Source organism: Pinus tabuliformis, chromosome 1_2 (genome assembly GCF_031772625.1).
Source record: "Pinus tabuliformis cultivar Carrire ecotype Pingquan chromosome 1_2, CPIR1, whole genome shotgun sequence".
In the NCBI taxonomy this organism is placed as follows: domain Eukaryota; kingdom Viridiplantae; phylum Streptophyta; class Pinopsida; order Pinales; family Pinaceae; genus Pinus; species Pinus tabuliformis.
This window is the reverse complement of record NC_142298.1, coordinates 1,224,288,534-1,224,313,100: the sequence shown is the minus strand read 5'-3', so window position 1 is coordinate 1,224,313,100 and position 24,567 is coordinate 1,224,288,534. Positions and strand designations below refer to the sequence as shown.

Genomic DNA, 24,567 nt, shown 5'->3' with positions numbered 1-24,567 from the left:
AAAGGTCACAGAGCTGGTAGGATGAAGAAGAGTCTGTGTACTCTAGTGGCTTGTGGAATCCAAGAAACCACCCTACCAAGAAAACCTACTTCAGGAGAACTCACATTGAGTCCGTGCATTTCAATTCTCTACTTAAAGACACAATAAAATAAGGCCACCCCTGAAAGCTGGACCAGAGACGTAGCCCTGGAGAATAGGGTGAACTCCTTATTAAAAATTCTCGTGTGTTTATGTTTGCTTACTGTATTCCTCTTTTGTCTTTCCATTTCAACGTCTATGTATTGGCAATCTGATCGATCAATTGCTTAAATAACACAGAACACACACCAGCACATGAGTCTGCAATGCCTTTTGTTTAATAAATCTCTAACTGATGTCACTCGTCGGGTGATTATCAGATAAAAAACATACTGGACATTTAAGCACCATGATGAATCCCAGGTCCAAAGGGCAGAAAACTAATTTACTAAAATGATATTCAAGAAAACTTTACACAGTGCTAAGCAGCCTCTCTACTGCCAAAATCGAACCTCTATCTTTTAAAAATAATCCTATATATACTAAATTACATATCAAATTTTATTTCCTCAACGTAGAAAATAAAAAATAAAAAATAAAATCCTATCATAAAGCTCTATATTATGAACCTAACAGTATTATAAACTCTCCTGAACTATGGAAAATAGGGTTGTTTTGAAAACCAAAATCAGTGAATTTTGGTCAATATCTACTTCCTTTAAGGGTGGAATTTCCACAAAATCCACCCTTTGATTGCCACCTTGCAGTTGCCTGTACGAATTTAGGAGTTAGTTGATCAGCCTACTATTCTTGTTCCCCCAAAAAATGGAACTGGAGATTTTCCTGTTGATTTTGTAACCATTTGAAAAACTGTTTCCACTTTCTCACTAGATGCTTTTGGAAATCTAAAAATGTTGGATTTTGAATATGATTCCCATTGAATGGTGGAGATACTGGGAATCAACTCCTAGCTGGATAATATTAGGCCACCTTCTTTAATCATACGATAAGCTCAAAAACCTCCATAAGCATCATCACGTACAAATTCATTTTCATCCTTGACTTGTATCATTAAAGACACTGAGCTTCTATTTGGTGTAGCATGCTTAGGTGTAGAATCTAGAAGGTAATGCAACTCTAGTAGATGTAAAATGCTTTTGTTTGTGGGTCACAAACATGACCAAGAGATGCTAGATTGGCTACCTTTCCTTGGGTGGGATCATCAAGTGGGACTATCATTGTAAAATCAAATTTTTCATGTTGATTTCTTTCATAAGTTTTCTCATACAATGGCGATGGAATCCCAGGTCTGGCCGTTCTGCTATCAACTGTACAGATTTTCGGCTTAAAGGAAAATAAGGATTGTATGCTTGTGTTATTGCAAGGCATTCTTCATCATAATGGATATCATGTGGCCATGCATTAGATTCTATTTCGATAACCTAGAGAAAATGTGGCCAGGAAGACACTTATCTAATGCAAGAATTTTTGTGACAAGTCCATTCTCCCCATGTTGAAATACAGTTGCAAATTTAGTGTGCAAATTTGCAGAGAACCAATATGAAGGCTTTAGTTTTCAAAATTTCTTTAGTAGGCTAACCCCCCAAAGTCTTGTTTTTCTCTCTTTTTCCAAAACGGCTTATGATGAAGTAACTGCTCTGAATTTCCAAAGTTAGTTATACCACGAGGCCAATCATGTGAAATAAATATATCTAGAGGCTCCTCAATTTGCATAAGCTTCTGAACATCATATTCACACACATGATATATAGACCTAATATGACTCTCATGGTAAGGTGCCCTTTCATAATGCCCTGAATAATAATTGCGTGATTTGAAAATTATAGAATGGCCACCAATGCGAATATTTCCAAACCAGATGACCCCAACAAAACCCATAAAGAATATCCTTGGTGCAACACATCCTCCATAGTAACTCAACGCCACCAACCAGCATTTCTACCACTCGAAACATCGATGGACACGTTGTAGGAACCTACAAAACTTTGGTTTTTTGTATGGCCCTACGCACAATGCCAAAGGGCTACGCGCAGCCCCACACTTCTAGGACCGCAGCGCCAAAGGGCTACGCACAACGCCACCTCCTTCAGTTGGCTTGGCTTGATTTTTTTTGTGTTGTGGATGCAAGGGCACTGCCAATCTTGTCTTCCTTTCCCTTTCCAACCTTTTTGGGTAATAAAACACCGTGAATATTCGGCAATACACCACCATTAGCAATTGTTACAACACCTAGCAAATTGTTGAGCTCCTCGTCGTTTCTGATAGCTAGCTGAATGTGTCAAGGTACAATCCTGTTCCTTTTGTTATGCCTTGTTGCATTTCTGGCTAACTCAAGTGCCTTTGCTGCTAGATACTCTAAAATCACGGCGATATAAATAGGAGCCCCTACACGAACATGCTTTGCATACTTTCCTAACTTTAGGAAACGAGCAATCCTTCAACCGGAACTTGTAGGCGAGCCTTATGAGACCTCGAAACAAACTTTTAAGATTTCACTCTCGTTCTTAGAAAGGCACACATCCATTTATTGCTTACATTTCTAATTAAACCTTCCTCCTTTCTTCTTCCAAGTTTACATCATGGAATTTTGTTTTCTCACACTCATCTAACTCCATGTCTGTTAGCTAGCTTGCAGTTCAAGGAGGCAAAACTACTTCCAGATCCTTGCACTATTTAGGAGTTAAAGAATCTAGGAACTCTACAGAGAAATGAATGTATAAATTACCCTTCATGAATGGCCACTGGTAAACAGGCATTCCTTCATCATTAATAGCCTTGAACTGACCTGGTTTAACAAATTCATTGGCACTAGATTTAATAAGCAGTTTTCGACCATCCAGATGGGTCAATATAAACTAAAACCCACACAATGCCTTTGTCAATGATAAAGTATGCTCAATGAAAATATCATCTCCCTTTCTCTTGAATTTGGGATGCTCCTTTTGTTGAACTACAAATACAATGTCACCAGTAACTGTGTCGGGCGCTTCATCTGCTTCCCCTTGGAAAGTGATCCTCTGACCATTTTGCATTCCCTTCTCAACTGTGACCTCGAGCATTTTCTTATAGGGTAAGACTTTTTCACTCTCGCATTGTGGGAATCTGTCTTTTTCATTTACAGTCTCACCTGTTCCCCTACAATCATTGTAGACATGCTGCATTTGATGGATCATTTAAGGTCCAAGATGTCTAATAGAGACCTTCATGCGAGACCCTTGGCACCCACTGCATTTCATTGAAGCACTAGAATTTGACCCTTTCCCCTTGCATTTAGAGCACATAAAATTTCAAGATGGTGACAACTTCTTTGATATCCCATTGTAAAGGTCCTCTAATGATACTTTCAAGGGGTGAACAACATCTTCACCTCTCCTTCTCTATCATAGTCTAGCCACTGACATCTCCTAGTTTTCTCTAGTTCACTAAACACATAAACAGCTGCACAGGGTGATCTTTGAGTTAATCATTCATTTGATCATATCTTCTGATCTAGGAGCCAGTTTTAGGAGTGTGATATACCATTGGAAAGCTCTTTCTGAGTTGCTTCTGATGGAGATACTTATCATATGTTTTGTGCTGAAGATGATGTGCAAAACATATAACAAAATATACATAATAAGAGGCCCATTTTGATCAATGAAGGAAGGCCAAGGACTGACTCTAACAGTGGTGCCATCTGGGATGGTAGCTCCTTGGAGGTGCCAAGAACCATACATCTCTGGGAACATGTAGATTAGTGCCTCATCCATTGGTCAATATGGTCAAATAGCTGCAAACTCAAAAAAACTTATACCAATCCATAAAACATACACATGATGCACCCTGTACATAAATAAATACCAAAAACTAAAATGTTGCTTTAGGTAGCTTATTTATTTACAAACCTACTCTACTTTGCAGAAAAATCAATAGATCAAGTGATGTTCTAATTCCAGATCAACCAATCAAGTAACTGTGACAAGGATGTTGCTTGGAAGTACTTCAACCAAGACACAACTGGAAAGGCTGACAACCATACAAACACATAATGAGACTGGTTGCGAAAAAGGAAATCTGATCCATCATTCAAACTAAAAAAATCATACAATCCTTATTTTCCTTTAAGCTGAAAATCTGAACAGTTGATAGCAGAACGGCCAGACCTGGGATTCCATTGCCAGTGTGTGAGAAATAATATGAAAGAAATCAACATGAAGCCTTTTGATTTTACAATGACAATCCCACCTTATGATCCCACCCAAGGAAAGGCAGCCAATCTAGCATCACTTGGTCATGTTTGTAACCCACAAATAGCTACTAGACTTGCATTACGTTATGGATTCTACACCTGAGCATGCTACACCAAATAGAAGCCCAGTGTCTTTAATGATACAAGTCAAGGATGAAAATGAAATTGTACCAGATGATGCTTATGGAGGTTTTTGAGCTTATCATATGATTAAAGAAGATGGCATAATATTTTCCAGCTAGGAGTTGATTCCCAGTATCTCCAGCATTTAATGGGAATCATATTCAAAATCTAACATTTCTAGATTTCCAAAGGAATCTAGTGAAGAAAGTGGAAATAGTTTGTCCAAATGGTTACAAAATTAACAGGAAGATCTTCAGTTCCATTTTCTGGGGGAACAAGAACAAGGTTGATCAACTAACTCCTAAATTCGTGTAGGTAGATGCAAGGTGGTAGTCAAAGGGTAGATTTTGTGGAAATTCCATCCTTAAAGGTAACAGATCTTGACCAAAGTTCATTGATTTTGGTTTTGAAAACAACCCTATTTTCCATAGTTCACAAGAGTTTATAATATTGTTTAGTTTATAATAGAGTTTTATGATAGAATTTTATTTTTAATTTTTTATTTCCTATGTTGAGGAAATAAAAATAGAATTGTATTTTAGTATATATAGGATTATTTTTAAAAGATAGAGGTTCGATTTTGGTAGCAGAGAGGCTGCTTGGCACTGTGTAAAGTTTTCCTGAATATCATTTTAATAAAGCAATTTTCTGCCCTTTGGACCTAGGATTCATCATGGTCCTTAAATGTCCAGTATGTTTTTCTCATAAATTCATTTAGACATTATGTTTTTCTGCCTTGTTACATCGTTATCTAAGAGATGTGCTAGGAATCCATCCCCTATGATGCTCCTTTCATGATGATTTTGTTGTTAGATGTAATGGTTGTCTTAGTAGAATTCATCCATTGCTAGATTCTATGTTGAGCAACCTCGTGATTCTCTTTCTTCTAAAGTTGTTGTTGCAGATCCATCCCTTGTTTGATGCCTGTAGGGCAGTGGTATTTCTCCCCTATTCTTCTCACATTCACAATCTTTATTTGGCTGAACATGGAACTTACTTTGCCTCAAGTTTTCCAGAAAAAACTGGCATCTACTCCATAGCCCAATCGTCATTTCTCTTGTTGTTTCAACCCAAAACCTTTTAAACAAATCCCCATACTCCATAGCTAGCCTAAAATTTCATTTATTGCATCCACATATTGTTGGAAAAGAGAGAGCCCTCTCTGGTCTGGCAGGGCTAGATGCCAGATCAAAGCTTGGTCTTTGGTTACCTCATAATTTCCTTTCTCAACCTTGAGGTACATTCTAAGTGATAACATATTGGCACCATTATCGGGGACGAGGTGATAGATCTTCTCTGGGAAATATTATTCAAGTTGCAGATCTAATTGTTGATGGCGGACAATAGTTAGACACATAGGAAGGTTGAAACATCTTCCTGGCAACTCCATGGTTCAAAATCCCAAGTTTCAAAGTATTGATGGTGGCTCCACTCGCTAGATGAAGGACTAAGATGTTACTTCTATTTGTTCAAGGTATTCATGTATCAATTTTTCTAATCTTCATGGTTTTCCTAATCAATTACCAAAGGATGCATACATTTTGAGTAATGGCCCTAAATTCAATGGGGAAGATCTGACTTTGACCCTAGAACATATAGAAAATTTTAAAACATTTGTGGAATTTCTTAGAGTTAAAAAAGAGGATGTCTTCATCAAATTGTTCTTTGATTCGTTTCAAGGCAAATGTAGAAGATGGATTGAAAGTTTTCCTATTAGATCTATTAAGTCCTTTACAGATTTTTGGCATATCTTTCTTGAAACATGGATGGAGAAAGATGAGGAATTGAAAATAGAGGTTCCCTCTATTCAAGGCTTTAGAGAATGGGAAGATATGTGCACAGATGATGAGGTAGATGAGAACTTTGCTTCATCTCTTGCTTCTTATCTGAAATCCTATCGATGTAGCCATGAAGTTAAGCTCAATTTTTTGCAAGAGTTTGCCATCAAAATTGAAGGAGAGCTAACTAAATTGGAGACCGAAATATAGTCCCAGGATCTGGACTTTTGAGTCCCATTCTTTGGGGACCTTTCTTAGCAGAAGGAAGAGAAAGTAAGGTTGCCCGTGGATATTTGCATTGATAGTTTGCAGCTGGAAGCATGTATTGAGGAGTTAGGGCAGAAAACAAAGTCTGGTTTTTCAATCCTATTGCAACATACATGGAATTTTTTTTTTATTTTTTATTTTAAATGATGGATCAGATTGCCTTTTTCGCAACCAGAATCATTATGTGTTTGTATGGTTGTCAGCATTTCCAGTTGTGTCTTGGTTGAAGTACTTCCAAGCAACATACTTGTCACAGTTACTTGGTTGGTTGATCTGGCATTACAACATCACTTGATCTATTGATTTTGCTACAAAGTAGAGTAGGTTTTTAAATAAATAGGCTACCTAAAGAAGCATTTTAGTTTCTGGTATTTGTCTATGCACAGGTTGCAACATGTGTATGCTTTATGGATTGGTATAAGTTTTTTTGAGTTTGCAGCTTTTTGACCATATTTCCCATTGGATGGGGCACTAATCTACATGTTCCCAGAGATCTATGGTTCTTGGCACCTCCAAGGAGCTACCATCCCAGATGGTGCCATTGTTAGAGTCAGTCCTTGGCCTTCCTTTAGTGATCAAAATGGGCCTCTTATTATGTCTATTTTGTTATATGTTTTGCACACCATCTTCAGTGAAAAAAATATCATAAGTGTGTCCATCAGAAGCAGCGCGAAAAGAGGTTTCCAATGGTATATTACACTCCTGAAACTGGCTCCCGGATTAGAAGATATGATCAATGAATGATTAACTCAAAGATCGCCCTGTGCAGCTGTTTTTGTCTTTAGTGATCTAGAGGAAACTAGGAGATGTTAGTGGCTGGATTGTGATAGAGAAGGAGAGGTGAATATGTTGTTCACCCCTTGAAAGTATCATTGGAGGACCTTTACAATGGGATATCAAAGAAGTTGTCACATCTCGAAATGTTCTGTACTCTAAATTCAAGGGGAAAGGGCCAAAGTCTGGCACTTCAATGAAATGTAGTGGGTGCCAATGGTCTGGCATGAAGGTCTCTATTAGACATCTTGGACCTTCGATGATCCAGCAAATGCAGCATGTATGCAGTGATTGTAGGGGAACAGGTGAGACTATAAATGAAAAAGACAGATGCCCACAATGCAAGAGTGAAAAAGTCTTACCCGATAAGAAAATGCTTGAGGTCACAGTTGAGAAGGGAATGCAAAATGGTCAGAGGATCACTTTCCAAGGGGAAGCAGATGAAGCACCGACACAGTTACTGGTGACATTTCTATTTGTATTTCAACAAAAGGAGCATCCCAAATTCAAGAAAAAGGGAGACACTCTTTTCGTTGAGCATAATTTATCATTAACAGAGGCATTGTGTGGGTTTCAATTTATATTGACCCATCTGGAGGGTCAGCAACTGCTTATTAAATCTAGTCACAGTGAAATTGTTAAGCCAGGTCAGTTCAAGGCTATTAATGATGAAGGAATGCCTACTTACAAGCAACCATTCATGAAGGGTAATATGTACATTCATTTCTCTGTAGAGTTCCCAGATTCTTTAACTCCTTAACAATGCAAGGATCTGGAAGCATTTTTTCCTATTCGAACTGCAAGAAAACTAACATACATGGAGTTAGATGAGTGTGAGGAAACAAAATTCCTTGATGTAAACTTGGAAGAAGAAAGGAGGAAAGTTTAATCAGAAATGTAAGCAATAAATGGACCTCTACCTTTCTAAGAATGAAAGCAAAATATTCTGTAGAATTTTCTCTACAAATCAACTAGCTAACTGATATCATGCAGAAATTTCACCTGCAGATCAAATTGATATATGCAATGTACTAAAGCATAATACTAGATCTACATCTACCATAAACTTTGTGGAAGCTTAATCAAACATGAGAAACATCAAGCATGAACAGATATAACTGAGAATGAGAAGTAATCAACCATAACATAGAAGATATAACATGGGGAAAGCACCAGCCTAAAACCCCATCTTTGTATTATCAATCAAGTGGAAATCCTCAACAACACACAAAAAGAATCAGCTCAAAAACTATCCTGCTCTCTTTGTACTTTGATGATCTATCTTATGGACCAATCTAGCCTTGTATATAAAGGCTGCACCTTAGGTCCAAGCTCCTATTTCCTTGCGCAGTTTGATTGGGGTCCAATTACAAAACACATGTAAATTTGCTTGATCATACCTGTTATCACCTCAGATCCAACTACGTAGTCATAGAAGGGAGAATATTCCTTCCCTATGCAAGGAATATTCACTAGGAATATCCTAGCATCTGATAGTACACCGTCCCTCATCTAATCTCAACTGGGTGTCTGTCTGAGCTGTTATGCATCAGTTATCCATGCGAGAATACTCAATTATCTGAAAATAACAGTTGTCACATGCATGCAAGCATTAACAAATTGTATCTCATTAATTTAACAACTTGTTAAATTAATCTAACTGGACTTGACTAAGTTAAACTAAGTCAACTAATCCTCTCAATATAGAACTCATCCTTAATTCCTTAATCAGTGGAGCAAATCAAGGACACATTCCTCGATCATTGGGATAACTAATTGCATGTTCTCACAAAGACTTCAAGTTTGATTTTCCTTAACTAATTAACTCATGGAGAATTAAGTAATTAATTTCCAAACTGCTGGTAAGACCAAATTCGAATTCACTTCCTATAGTTAGACCAGGGACTGCTAAAAATAGGAAGGGACCATGAAATGCTATTTTTAGAAAGTGCTATTTTTAGCAGTTTCACCTCTCACCCTGTAGAATTTTCTCCACAAATCAGCTAGCTCACTGGTATCATGTAGAAATTTCACTTGGAGATCCAACTGATATATGAAATGTACTAAAGCATAATACTAGATCTACATCTACCATTACCTTTGCAGAAGCTTAATCAAACATGAGCAACATCAATCATGAACATATATAACTGAGAATGAGAAGTAATCAACCATAACATAGAAGATATAACCTGGGGAAAGCACTAGCCTAAAACCCCATCTCTGTATTATCAATCAAGTGGAAATCTTCAACAACATACAAAAAGAATCAGCTCAAAAGCTATCTTGCTCTCTCTATACTTTGATGATCTGTATCATGAACCAATCTAGCCCTGTATATAAAGGTTGCTCCTTAGGTCCAATCCCCTATTTCCTTGCACAGTTTTGATTAGGTTCCAACTACAAAAGACATGTAAATTGGCCTAATCACACCTGCTACCAACCTTAGGTCCTACTAAGCAATCCTTGAGGAAACTAGTTCCTCCTGCATGCAATGAATATTCCAAAGGAAGATCCAAGCATCTGGTAGTACAATGTCCCACATCTGATCTCAACTGGGTCTCTGACAGAACTGAAATGCATCAGTTATCCATGATTGAATACATAGTTATCTGAAAATAGAAGTTGTCACATGCATGCGAGCATTAACAAATTGTTTCTCATTATTTTAACAACCTGTTAAATTAATATAACTGAACTTCAATAGTTTAAACTAAGTCAACTGATCCTCTCAATATATAGCTCATGCTTAATTCCTCAATCAGTGGAGAAATTAATTGCATGTTCTCACAAAGACCTCTGGTTTGATTCTCCTATACTAATTAAATCATAGAGAATTAATTAATTGATTTCCAAACCACTGGTAAGACCAAATTCGAATTTTACTTCATATCGTTAGACTAGGGACTGCTAACAATAGGAAGGGACCCATAATGCTATTATTGAAAGTCCTATTTTTAACAGTTTCACCTCTCACCTGAGGTGGCCAATGACCTCACTGGCCAAACTGCTATTTTTACATTTCTTGTTGCACATTTTTCAACACTCCTCTCAACAAGAAAGGTTTCCTCTTGAATCTGATCCTGCAACTCTGGAATGTTCTGCATGCAACACATCTACCCGCTCCGCTTGCTCCAACAACACTTGGAACAAAAACACTCGCAACTGACCACTATGTTGGGCTAGAACATACTCTAATGTTGAATATCTACCAAGTGCTCCCTCTTTGACATCTGCTCTACTACAACATCTCCATGCATCTCTCACCGTTGCACATCTCTCTATGCCACCTAGCACTGTGCAACGCACTTGTGCCTCTTGCATTGCTGAAGCCTGCTAGCTATGCGCTGTATTGGGGTTCCCTGCAGTGTAGCTCTCTCTGCTACTCCATATGCATCTGTTTCTACCCAATTAGTCAGTTCCTGCTACTCCACATTGAGGCTCCCGTAGCAAGGTCTCATCGAAGAGGTTGGGTACCTCAAGGATCCTACCCCTCATTTTGGCCCTCTTGGGATGATCACTCCACATCACCCCACCTCCTACCTAGAGGTATGGCTACATGTGATCCCTCAGCCCACCTGGTTTGAAGTTTCCCCCTACTAGAGGTCTCTGCATGAGTAGATGTCTCTACTCGATCTTCTCTCAGCTTACCCTATTGTGGCTGCTCCATAACCTCCTGAAGCTGCTGCACCAATCGTGGCTCCTCCAGAATCATCTGAGACTTCTTCTAGCATTGCATGTTGATAGGTAACATACCCTCCTTCACAACCACCATGTCCACATCAGTTTCCTTGCTACTCAAGGCTTTGCATGCATCTTGAACCTTAAGAGCATATAGGTTCTTGACCTGTGAACCGATCTGCTTCACCTGTCTAGTGATGATGTGTTTAAGGAAAACCTTTCCCTTATTGAAAACTACATCATAGCCTCTATCTTGCAGCATCGCGATCAACACCAAGTTTGTCTTCAGTCCTGGTACATACTTGACATCAGTCAAGGTAATTCAAGCTCCATGCTCCCTCTGAAAAATAACTGTGCCTACACCTGAGACACTATACTTTTCATCATTACCCATCGCTATGAGTATCTAGAGATCTTTCTCCTCCAAATTACTGAACAAACTCTTGTCATGGTCATGTGGAAAGAAGCTCCATTGTCAAGAAACCAATCACTTCCCACCATGGATGAAACCATGCATGCGAAGAGTGTGAAATCCAACTCAAATTGTGAAGCAAGTGCCTCACCTTCAGATCCTTCCTTAAATCTCTTCTTGGATTTCCTCTGTGGACAAATTGCAACATAATGGCCCACCTCATGACAATGAAAGCATCTCACCTTCGACTTGTCAAACTTCTTCCCACCATGGGAAGAACTAGATTAGGAAAGAGAAATCGTTTCCTTCCGCTTCTTTGCCTTACTCTCTAAGGCACAGTTTTCCTCATCCTCCATTGATGAAGAACCATCTCTGGTGCTCCGTCCGATCTCCTCCTGCATCAAATTCGACCATAGTTGTTCCCAATCTGGTAGATTCTCCCTTCCATTAACCGAGTCTTGGTAACTATGCCATCTCTTAGGAAGGCCAAGGAGTGATAGACTCACCATATCATCATCTAAGGTGACAATCCTTACACTTCCAAGCTCATCACTGCATGAGGTGATCTTGTTCAGATAAATAGAGATTGTCTCATCCTTTTCACACTTGATCCTTCGAAGTTTGTCCTTCAGTGCCAGCTTCCTCTGCTCATTGCTATTCTGATAAAGATCTTTCAATGTTTTCCACATCGAAAATGGAATCTCCTTCCCATGGAGGCTCGAGACAATGTGATCTCGAACTCCCTCTAAGAGAATTCTCCTAGCTCTAGCCACATTCTTTTTCCATACCACTTCTTGAGCAGCATTAGTTGGCATTTGGACTTCTTGATCAATGAAGTCCTTTAGACCATTATCATCTAATACTACCTCCATGCGATCCTTCCGGGCTATATAGTTTGAGCTACCATCCAATGCATACTAAAGCCTCAAACCATAGAATGCCATCGGTGAAATATATGTGATTAGAACTCACTTCAATATTCAGAAACAACAAGCTTCAACTTCTCTCTCACTTTGTTCTTCCTTTCTTTATGTTATGCTCTTAACTTGCAAAACGATACCCAAATACAGAATATGCGAAGAGAAGATACCCAGAACACAGAACAACAATGATTTTATTATTCAGAGAGTAATGTTCACTTGCCTCTTTGAGGGGGAAACCTCCAATAGAGCAGATCTCGATTAAAAATAAGACATGATGCTCCTCGCAGGGAGTCTCTATCCTTTATATATGACTCATACATGCAATACCACAGACCAATACCATGGGTTTTATTAATACCATCTATCTAATACTACGGCCCATTTGCAAACTGTGGTCTCGTCATTAATTGCGGGTTAACCACTTACAATTATTAATATGGGCTTTATTGACTCTTGACTATGACGTGATCCCATTACATAAATAAGGGGGTTAGGGTGGGACACTAACATGCCCTCCCCCTTAAGACTAGCCTTGTCCTCAAGGTTGAAGCTGCGGAAACTGCTGAAGAATAGTGGCTGGTTCCCAAGTTGCATCTTCCAGAGAGGTTTCTTTCCATTTGACGAGGACTTCCTTAATCATGTGGCCGCGCAGTTGCTTGTCTCGTGTGTCTAGGTCCTATTCGGGTTGAAGCTAGATGGACCCTTCTTCATCCAATTCATGTAGACTGGTCTGAATTCTGCAATTGTTCCCAATCACTTTCTTGAGGCATGAGACATGGAAAACTGGATGGATTTTTGCAGTAGGTGGCAAGGCTAACTTGTAAGCCACTTCTCCAATGCGCTGAAGTACTTGATATGGTCCGTAGAATTTGGGAGATAGTTTCTGACACCTCTTGTCTTTGAGTGATGCTTGCTTATATGGTTGTAGCCGTAAAAAGACCTAATCCCCTTCTTGAAATCGACGCTCTGAGCGATGCTGGTCTACCTGTTGCTTCATGCAGTTCTAAGCTTGATGAAGATTCTCTCGAAGATGGGCAAGCATGGTTGCGCGGTGTTGTAGGAGTTGATCCACTGCTTGTACTTTTGAGCACCCCTTGAGATACGAAGTAGGTGAAGGTGGGAGTTGACCATATAATGCTTCATAGGGAGTCATTTTGGTGGTGGCATGATAGTTGGTGTTTTACCACCATTCAGCCAGAGGTAACCACTGTACCCAAAGGTGTTGCTTTTCTGAAGTGAAACACCTAAGGTAGGTTTCTAGACATTTGTTGACGGCTTCGGTTTGACCATCTGTTTGCGGATGATAGGAAGTACTGAGTTTTAGTTGAGTGCCTTGTATCCTGAAGAGTTCCTGCCAAAAATTACTGGTGAAGATCGGGTCGCGGTCGGACATAATAGAAGTGGGCATGCCATGTAATTTGATGATCTGATCCATGAAAGATTGAGCGACCAAAGTTGGTGTAAACGGGTGGGGTAGGGCGCAGAAATGAGCATACTTCGACAGTCGGTCCACAACCACCATGATGACTGACTTGTTCCCTGACTTTGGAAGACCTGTAATGAAATCCATAGAAACCTCCGTCCAAATTGATGCCGGAATGGGCAATGGTTGTAATGTGCCTGGTGTGTTGACGGTTTCCCCTTTGTGGCGTTGACAGACATCACATTCTGCTACGAAAGTAAGGATGTCATTTTTCATGCCTATCCAAAAAAATGATCTTCTGGTGTGAGCATACGTCTTCTGAAAGCCCAAATGTCCTGCAATGGGAGATGAGTGCAATTCTGCCAAAATGCGACTTTTGAGGGTGGATGTTGGTGATATTATGACTCTGTCCCTGTAGCGAAGAATATCATCCTGCCACGAGTAGCCCTTGGTGGAATTTGGATCTACCTGCAATTGAGAAATGAGTTGGGAGAGCCCGGGGTGTGAAAACCATTCCCTGCGAGCCTCTTCAATCCATTCTGGAATGGGGAGGGAAATTGCTAGCAGAGTACTTTCCTCCTCAAATTGGCGAGATAATGCATCTGCTACACTATTGTCTTTCCCTTTCTTGTAAATGATCTCATAATCATATCCTAGCATTTTGGCGAGCCATTTATTTTGTTGTGGGGAGGATAGGCGTTGCTCCAAAAAATATTGAAGACTGTGATGATCTGTGCGGATTTGGAAACGTCGCCCCAATAAGTAAGGTCGCCAGGTCTCGACTGCATGTAAGATGGTCATCATTTCCTTCTCGTAGGTAGATAGGCCCAGATTCCTCCCACTTAGTTGTTGGCTTGTGAAGGCCAAAGGTCGCCCTTCCTGCATTAAGACCGCCCCAATACCTGTACCCAAAGCATCACATTCAATGACAAAAGATTTGGTGAAGTCAGGTAGTGCTAAGACTTGAGTGGAACACATGGCATTTTTTAGAGCTGTAAAGACCTGTTGTGCTTCCTCATTCTAGAAGAATGAATTTTTCTTTAGGATTTGGGTGAGGGGCTTCGCTATGCGACCATAGTTGCGGACAAATTTACGATAATAGCCTGTGAGACCCAAAAATCCTCTCAAGCTCTTCAAGGTCTTAGGTTGAGGCCATTCCTGTATTTCCTGGATCTTTTTGGGGTCCACCTTGACACCTTCACGCCCCATAATGTGGCCCAAATACTCAACTTCTGCCATGCCAAATGAACACTTGGACATCTTGACAAATAATTTATGCTTGCAGAGCAGTTGCAAGAGTAGATCTACATGTTGAAGATGTGCAGCCCAAGTGCAACTATAGATGAGGATGTCATCGAAGAAGACAAGGACAAATTTCCTGAGATATGGTTTGAGAATGATGTTCATAAGGCTCTGAAAAGTAGAGGGGGCATTACAAAGACCAAATGGCATGACCAGGAACTCATAATGGCCTTCATGAGTTTTGAAAGCAGTCTTGGGAATGTCGACTTCCTTCATGCGAATTTGGTGGTAGCCTGAGCGAAGATCCAGCTTAGTGAGGAATTGAGCCCCATTGAGTTCATCCAGCAAATCGTCAACCACCGGGATGGGAAATTTATCTTTGACTGTCAACTTCTTGAGGGCCCTGAAGTCGGGACACATCCGCCACTCCCCATCTTTCTTGAGCACCATGACCACTGGGGATGAATAAGGACTAATGCTGGGATGAATGACACCTACTTCCAAAAGTTCCTTGATTATTTTTTCTATTTCGTTCTTTAGGGTGAACGGATATCTGTATGGGCGCACATTTGGGGGTTGGGCCCCTGGAACCAAGGTGATGCTATGATCATGTTCCCCTCACGAGGGTGGAAGCTCATGAGGCTTGTCAAAGACCGACAGATGGTTATTTAAAATCTGTTGCATCTCAGGATGAATTGGCAGAGGCTTGGTTTCGACTGCCTGGATGGCATTAAATTGAGCTACAACTCCATGATTTCCCTTTTTTAACAATTTTTCCATCCTATGTGAGCTGATGATAGAGGGGGCTCCCGCCTGGAGTCCACGGAGGGTATGTGTGTAGTTGTTCTGCTTAAAACTCATATATAACTCCTGGAAATCCATTGTGATTGGCCCAAGAGTGCGGAGCCATTCAGTGCTGAGGACAATGTCGCAACCCCCCATGTGTATGGCAAACATGTGGGTTTTCAATTGATAATCCCCCATTTGAAGTTTGACATTTTCACAGCGGCCTTCACATTTCATTGTGCCTCCATCCACAATTTGGACTTGGAAGTTAGAAACTGCTCGTACAAAACAATGCACTGCTTCTGCAACTTTTTGATGGATGAAATTATGTGTACTTCCACTATCAATCAAGACTACTACTGGGCGATGTTTAATAAAACCTCTGATTGTGAGAGTTTGAGGGGAAGAAATCCCTACCAAAGCATGCAATGAAATAACTAGTTTGTCAGAGACATTGTCCTTTTGGTTGTCTTCTTCTAGCGGCTCATGTTCCTCAAGTGGTGGATCTTCCTCTGTTGAGCTATAGTCAGTGGCATCAATTTGAAAAAATTTGGGCTCCTTGCATTTATGCCCTGGGGAGTATTTTTCATCACAGTAGTAACATAGGCCTTGCTTTCTTCTTTCGGCCATTTCCGCAGGTGACACCTTTTGGACCTTAAGTGTTTGAGTCGTGTTGTGAGCCTGTGGGGGGCGACCTTTAGTGGAGAAATTTGGTGACTGTATTGGGCTGCTAATGCACGTTCCACGTTACGAGCTACCTTGCAAGCCTCCGTCCATGTGGGAGGGTGGTGCAGTAGGACTTGGGCTTTGATAGCTTCTTTAAGACAACTGATAAAACATTCCGTGTAGAACACATTTGAGAGACCCAAAGTGCGGAAGGCTAAGGCTTCAAAAGCTGTAATATATTCATCCCCTATACTAGTCTATCGGAGCTTAGTAAGACGACCCAGAAAAGAAGATTCCTGGTCAAAGCGGTCTTGAAGAGCTTTTGTGAATTTGGGCCAAGTCCTAAAAGGTCCATTGCAACGTTGATGCCATTCCCACAATTGCCACCTTTCATTGTCCAAGTACATGCTCCCCACCATAAGCTGAGTCTCATCATCTAAGATGTGATTCAGAGTGAAATACTGCTCCATTTGGGCTATCCATGCCGACGGGGGAGAACCGTCAAATTTATGCATATCCAACTTGGGAGGTCGCTGATGGGGTTATTGGTGGGTGTGCCAGACGTGAGGAGAGTGGCTAGACTCACCCTCATTGTGTTCATTGCCATTATACACCTCCTCGTGGGCTTGCTCCTTGCCCTTCTTGATCATGCCGTCGAGCAGGCTACTTAGTCGGTTAAGTTGAACGTGGACGGTTTGCATGGATTCTTCAAGTTTGTCCATCCTTTCATTGGCCATCGCTTGAGCTCTAGTTTCTACCATACACCAACAAAGTTGGGACCGCCTAAAAAATTTTCACTAAGAATTGAATGGTACCACTGTGCTCAGCTCGTCGTCCTGATTCTGATGGGCTAGATCACCAATAAGCACCCCGGAACAGACTGCTGCTGCTGATCTAATGGATCTAATAGTTTGGAATGGCTGATCTGCGAACTCGAGACTGCGGGACTGATGTCTGTTGCTGCTGCACCCCTTTGCACAAGCAGATCGGGAAGAGATGATGTGTGATTCCCTGATAGAAAAGGGAAATATGGTCTTGAGGAGTGTCAGGTGCTACAGATCGCAATATACATAAGGGTCTGGCAGTAGTACTCGGCGCAATGTTTCAGGGCTTTAACTAAGGAGGATCGACCATACCCTTAGCCGTACAACCCGACTACCCTATCATACGGGCGAGTAATCTCTCCAAGTGCTATTCTCGGTGTACTGTAGCCACAAGACGACCGACGGTTTATCTATGGCAAGGTTTCAAGGGAGCCTAGGGGGCTTTCGATATACCCAGAGGGTACGTGGAAGACAGTCCATGCGCGGTTCTGTCTAATGTGCTACTACTCGAAGGGGTACCCACAGGGGTTACAAGGGAGTCCAACAGATGTGACCACCTCTTGTATTTCCTGCGTGCATGCCTCCCCAAATCCGTAGGTTTATGCGCTCAATGACAGATCCCGTGGTTTAAAGACGCCGGAACACGTCTCTAGCCAAATTTTTTTTTTTGCTAAGAAATGGAGATCCCACCAGCCCTGGAAAGTGCTCTGATACCACTTGTTATGCTCTTAACCTGCAAAACGATACCCAAATACAGAATATGCGAAGAGAAGATACCCAGAACACAGAACATCAATGATTTTATTATTCAGAGAGTAATGTTCACTTGCCTCTTCAAGGGGGCAACCTCCAATAGAGCAGAGCTCGATTACAAAATAAGACACGATGCTCCTCTCAGGGAGTCTCTATCCTTTATATATGACTCATACATGCAATACCACGGACCAATACCGTGGGTTTTATTAATACCATCTATCTAATACTACGACCCATTTGCAACTAACTGTGGTCCCGTCATTAATTGCGGGTTAACCACTTACAATTATTAATATGGGCTTTATTGACTCTTGACTATGACGTGATACCATTACATAAATAAGGGGGTTATGGTGGGACCCTAACACTTGATCACCTGTGCTCCGATAAGATGTAGAATTTTCTCTACAAATCAGCTAGCTCACTGATAGCATGTAGAAATTTCACATGCAGATCCAACTGATATATGCAATGTACTAAAGCATAATACTAGATCTACATCTACCACAAACTTTGTGGAAGCTTAATCAAACATGAGCAACATCAAGCATGAACATATATAACTAAGAATGAGAAGTAATCAACCATAACACAAAAGATATAACCTCAGGAAATCACCAGCCTAAAACCCCATCTTTGTATTATCAATCAAGTGGAAATCCTCAACAACATACAAAAAGTATCAGCTCAAAAGATATCCTTCTCTCTTTGTACTCTGATGATCTATATCATGAACCAATATAGCCCTGTATATAAAGGCTGCTCCTTAGGTCCAATCCCCTATTTCCTTGCACAGTTTTGATTGGGTTCCAATTACAAAACACATGTAAATTGGCCTAATCACACCTGCTGTCAACCTCAAGTCCTACTACGCAATCCTTGAGGTAGTTCCTCCTGCATGCAAGGAATATTCCAAAGGAAGATCCAAGCATCTGATAGTACATTGTCCCACATCTGATCTCAATTGGGTCTTTGACAAAAATGACATGCATCAGTTATCCATGAGTGAATACATAGTTATTTGAAAATAACAGTTGTCACATGCATGCAAGCATTAAAAAACTATTTCTCATTAATTTAACAACCTATTAAATTAATCTAACTGAACTTGACTAGTTTAAACTAAGTCAATTGATCCTCTCAATATATAACTCATCCTTAATTCCTCAATCAGTGGAGAAATTAATTGCATGTTCTCACAAAGACCTCTGGTCTAATTCTCCTCTACTAATTAACTCCTAGAGAATTAATTAATTGATTTCCAAACCACTGGTCAGACCAAATTCGAATTTTACTTGATATTGTTAGACCAGGGACTGTTAGCAATAGGAAGGGACACAGAAATGCTATTACTGAAAGTGCTATTTTTAGCAGTTTCACCTCTCACCTGAGGTGGCCAATGACCTCACTGGCCAAACTACTATTTTTAGCAATTTCTACTTTTACATTTCTTGTTGCACATTTTTCAACACACCCAATGTGTCCAATAACCTCACTGGTCAAATTGTTATTTTGAGAAAGTTCTATTTTTAGCATTTCTTGTTGCACACTTTTTAACACTCCCTCTCAACAAGAAAGGCTTCCTCTCGAATCCCATCCCGTTGCTTCGGAATGTTCTGCATGCAACACTTTGGACCAAAAGACTCTGAACTGACTTCTCTGTTGGGCTAAAACCATACTCTCATGTTGAAGCTCTACTTGTTGCTGACAAGTGCTCCCTCTCTGACCTTTGCTCTACTGCAACATCTCCATGCATCTCGCACTGTTTCACATCTCTCTGTGCTACCCTGCATTGTGCAACACACTTGTGCCTCTCGCATTGTTGCAGCCTACATGCTCTGCACTATCTTGGGATTCCCTGCACTGTAGTTGTCTCTGGCACTCCATCTGCATCTGTCTCTACCCAATCAGCTAGTTCTACTACTCCTCATCGGGGCTGCTGTAGAAAAGTTGAATCAAAGAGGTTGGGTACCTCAAGGATCCTGCCCCTCCTCCTTGGGACGATCACTCTACATCGCCCCACATCCTACTTGGAGGTATGGTTGCATGTGATCCCTCAGCCCACCTAGCTCAAAGTTTCCCCCTACTATAGGTCTCTTCATGAGTAGATGTCTCTACTCGATTTCCTCTAAGATTCCCCTGTTGTGGCTGCTCCACAACATCTTGAAGTTGTTGCACTAATCGTGGCTCCTCCACAATCATCTAAGACTTCTTCTGGCACTACATGTTGAGAGGTAATTTACTCTCCCTCTCAACTACTAAGTCTCCATCAGCTACCTTACTGCTCAAGGCTTTGTATGCATCTTGAACCTCAAGAGCATACAGGTTCTTGACCCGTGAACCAATCTTCTTCACCTGTCTAATGATGATGTGTCCAAGGAAAACCTTTCCCTTACTGAAGACTACATCATAACCTCTATCTTCCAACATCATGATCGACACCAAGCTTCTCTTCAGTCATGGTACATACTTGACATCGGTCAAGGTAAGGCGAGCTCCATGCTCCCTCTGAAAAATAAACGTGCCTACACCTGAGACACTGTACTTTTCATCATTACCCATTGCTATGAGTATCTTGAGATCTTTCTCCTCCAAAGTACTGAACAAACTCTTGTCACCAGTCATGTGGAAAGAAGCTCCACTGTTAAGAAACCAACCAATTCCCATCATTGATGAAACCATGCATGTGAAGAGTGTGAAATACAACTCAAACTGTGAAGCAAGTGCCTCACCTTCAGATCCTTCCCCGGATCCCTTCTTCAGTTTCCTTTGTGGACAATTTGTAGCAAAATGGCCCAACTCATGACAACAAAAGTATCTCACCTTCGACTTGTCAAACTTCTCCCACCATGGGAAGAACTAGATTCAGAAAGAGAAACCTTCTCCTTCCCCATCTTCGCCTTAATCGCTAAGGCACAGTTTTCTTCATCCTCCACCAATGAAGAACCGTCTGTGGTGTTTCTTCTTATCTTGTCCTGCATCAAATCTGATCAAAGTCATTCCCAATATGGTAGTTTGTCTCTTCCATTAACCAAGTCTTGGTAGCTATGCCAACTCTTAGGAAGAACAAGAAGTGGAAGACTCACCATGTCATCATCTACTGTCACAATCCCTACACTTCCAAGCTCATCCATGCATGAGGTGAGCTTGTTCAGATACATAGAGTTTGTCTCATCCTTTTCACACTTGATCTTTCGAAGTTTGTCCTTCAGTGCCAACTTCCTCTAATCACTACTGTTCTAATAAATATCTTTCAATGTTTTCCACATTGAAAATGGGGTCTCCTTTCCATGGAGGCTCAAGACAATGTGATCTCGAACTCCCTTTGGGATGATTCTCCTTGCTCTAGACACATTGTTTTTCCATTCCGCTAGTTGAGTAGCATCAGTTGGCTTTTGGAATTCTTGATAAATGAAGTCCTTTAGACTATTATCTTCTAATACTGCCTCCATGCAATCCTTCCACGCTATATAATTCAAACTCCCATCAAGGGCATATTCGAGTCTCAAACCATAGAACGCCATCAATGAAATAGATGTGATAAGAACTCAATTCAATATTCAGAAACAACAAACTTAAACTTCTCCCTTCCTGTACACTATTCTTCCTTGATCACCTATGCTATGATACCATGCAAAATTTTCTCTACAAATCAGCTAGCTCACTCATATCATGTAGAAATTTCACCTGCAGATGAAACTGATATATGCAATGTACTAAAGCATAATATTATATCTACATCTACCATAAACTTTGTGGAAGCTTAATCAAACATGAGAAACATCAAGCATGAACATATATAACTGAGAATGAGAAGTAATCAACCATAACACAGAAGATATAACCTGGGGAAAGCACCAACCTAAAAACCCATCTCTGTATTATCAATCAAGTGGAAATTCTCAACAACATACAAAAAGAATCAACTCAAAAGCTATCATGCTTTCTCTGTACTTTGATGATCTATCTCATGGACCAATCTATCCATGTATATAAAGGCTGCACCTCAGGTCCAAGCTTCTATTTCCTTACACAGTTTTGATTGGGGTCCAATTACAAAACACGTGTAAATTGGCCTGATCATACTTGCTGTCACCTCAAGTCCAACTACGTAGTCATAGAAGGAAGAAGATTCCTTCCCTGTGCAGGGAATATTCACTAGGAATATCCTAGCATATGATAGTACACTGTCCCTCATATGATCTCAACTGAGTCTCTGTCTAAACTACCATGCATCAATTATCCATGAGATAATACTCAGTTATCTGAAAATAAAAGTCGTCACATGCATGCAAGCATTAACAAACTGTATCTCATTAACAACTTGTTAAATTAATCTAACTAGACTTGACTAAGTTAAATTAAGTTAGCTAATCCTCGCAATATAAAACTCATCCTTAATTCCTCAATCAGTGGAGCAAATCAAGGACACATTCCTCAATTAGTGGGACAACTAATTGCATGTTCTCACAAAGACTTCAAGTTTGATTTTCCTTAACTAATTAACTCGTGGAGAATTAATTAATTAATTTCCAAACTACTGGTAAGACCAAATTCGAATTTACTTCCAATAATTAGACCAGGGACTACTAAAAATAGGAAGGGACCATGAAATTTTATTTTTAGAAAGTGTTATTTTTACTAGTTTCACCTCTCACCCAATGTGGCCAATAACCTCACTGGCCAAATTGTTATTTTTAACAAGTTTTATTTTTAGCATTTCTTGTTGCACACTTTTCAACATCTTCAAAGTCTATTTCAAGGTCTCATAAGGCTAGCCTACAATTTCCAGTTGGAAATATTTCTCGTTTCCTAAAGTCGGGCAAGTATGCAAAGCACATTGGTGCAGGGGATCCTATTTATATAGTTGCAGTTTTAGAGTATCTAGCAGCAAAGGTACTTGAGTTAGCTGGAAATGCAACAAGGGATAACAAAAGGAATTGGATTTTACCTCGACACACTTAGCTAGTCATCAAAAATGACGAGGAGCTCAACAAATTGCTAGGTGCTGTAACAATTGCCAATGGTGGTGTATTTCCAAATATTCATGGTGTTTTACTACCCAAAAGGTTGGAAAGGGAAAGGGAGACAAGATTAGCAGTGCCCCTACATCCACAATACACAAAAATTAAGCCAAGCCAACCAGAGGAGGTGGCGCTGCACGTAGCCCTTTGGCATTGTGCTCCTGGAAGTGTGGCACTGCACGTAGCCCTTTGGCACTGCGCATAGGGCCATACTAAAAAACAAAGTTCTGTAGGTGCCTACAACACATCCATCAATGTCTCGAGTGGTAGCAATGTTGATTGGTGGTGTTGATTTACTATGGAGGATGTGTTGCACCAAGGATATTCTTTATGGGGTTTACTAGGGTCATCTGGTTTGGAAATATTCACATTGGTGGCCTTTTTGGCATTTTCAAATCACACAATTATTATTTAGGGCATTATGAAGGGGCACCTTACCATGAGAGTGATATCAGGTCTATATATCATGTGCGTGAATATGATGTTCAGAAGCTTATGCAAATTGAGGAGTCTCTAGATATATTTATTTCACACGATTGGCCTCGTGGTATAATCAACTTCGGAAATTCAGAGCAGTTACTTTGTCACAAACCATTTTTGAAAATGAGATTAAAAACAAGACTTTGGGGAGTTATTTTGTTGAACAAATTTTGAAAAAGCTAAAGCCTTCATATTGGTTCCCTGCACATTTTCCCACTAAATTTGCAACGGTTGTTCAATATGGGGAGAATGGACCTATCACAAAATTTCTTGTAATGGATAAGTGTCTTCCTGGCCAAAATTTTCTCCAGGCTATTGAAATATAATCTAATGCAGGGCCACATGAGATCTATTATGCTGAAGAATGGCTTGCAATAACACAAGCATACAATCCTTATTTTCCTTTAAGCTGAAAATATGAACAGTTGATAGCAAAATGACCAGAACTGGGATTCCATCGCGAGTGTGTGAGAAAGCATATGAAAGAAATCAACATGAAGGCTTTTGATTTTACAACGATAGTCCCACCTGTTATCACCTGGTTTGACCTTAGGCTAAAGGAAGGATATTCCCAGGGTAACCACAAACCAAGCTTAACTTGGTAGCTAGCTCTACTAGGTCGGGAGAGGGTTCTGTCCTTTTGGATCTCAGTCAATATGACTGGATCAAGAACAATATTTTATGCTAGGTATAGTAGCTCAAGGGTTTTGATTGAAGTTGTTGGTGTTTTTGCTAGATTAGGAGGAGTTGGGCAATTTGGGTCTGGGAAACTAGGTCAGAATTGTAGGGGAATCTACGGGGAAAGGTAGGTATGAGCTTTAGCACCTTAGGCATGATGGGGTGAAATTCTAGACTAGTGAGGAGCTAAGAAGGGCATGGGCAAGTCATGAATCCTTCCTAAACATTAGAAAAACATGAAATACTAGTGTTTTCCCAAGGCAGAGCATCAAAACCAAATGTGTTCCACCTATCTGACTTGAAAACAACCAATCAAAAGATATTAAATGAAAGAGATATACATAAATGACATGAGAACATAATAACAGAAGAAGAAACACATGCTACATGCCATACCATAGGAATCCCATAAATATAGCTGCAACTTTATTAGTTTCCTGCCAAAACTGCTACAAAATGATAA

At 40.3% G+C, this 24,567-nt stretch overlaps 4 pseudogenes; 2 read left to right on the top strand and 2 right to left on the bottom strand.

The window, feature by feature from the left end:
* Positions 1-1,030: 1,030 nt before the first annotated feature.
* LOC149210670 (lariat debranching enzyme pseudogene) lies at positions 1,031-2,563 on the bottom strand (annotated as a pseudogene).
* Positions 2,564-2,582: 19 nt separating this feature from the next.
* Positions 2,583-3,227, bottom strand: LOC149210669 (dnaJ protein homolog pseudogene; annotated as a pseudogene).
* Positions 3,228-6,156: 2,929 nt separating this feature from the next.
* LOC149210668 (dnaJ protein homolog) lies at positions 6,157-22,887 on the top strand (annotated as a pseudogene).
* Positions 22,888-23,240: 353 nt separating this feature from the next.
* LOC149210667 (lariat debranching enzyme-like) overlaps positions 23,241-24,567 on the top strand; it is a 172,761-nt pseudogene continuing 171,434 nt past the window's right edge.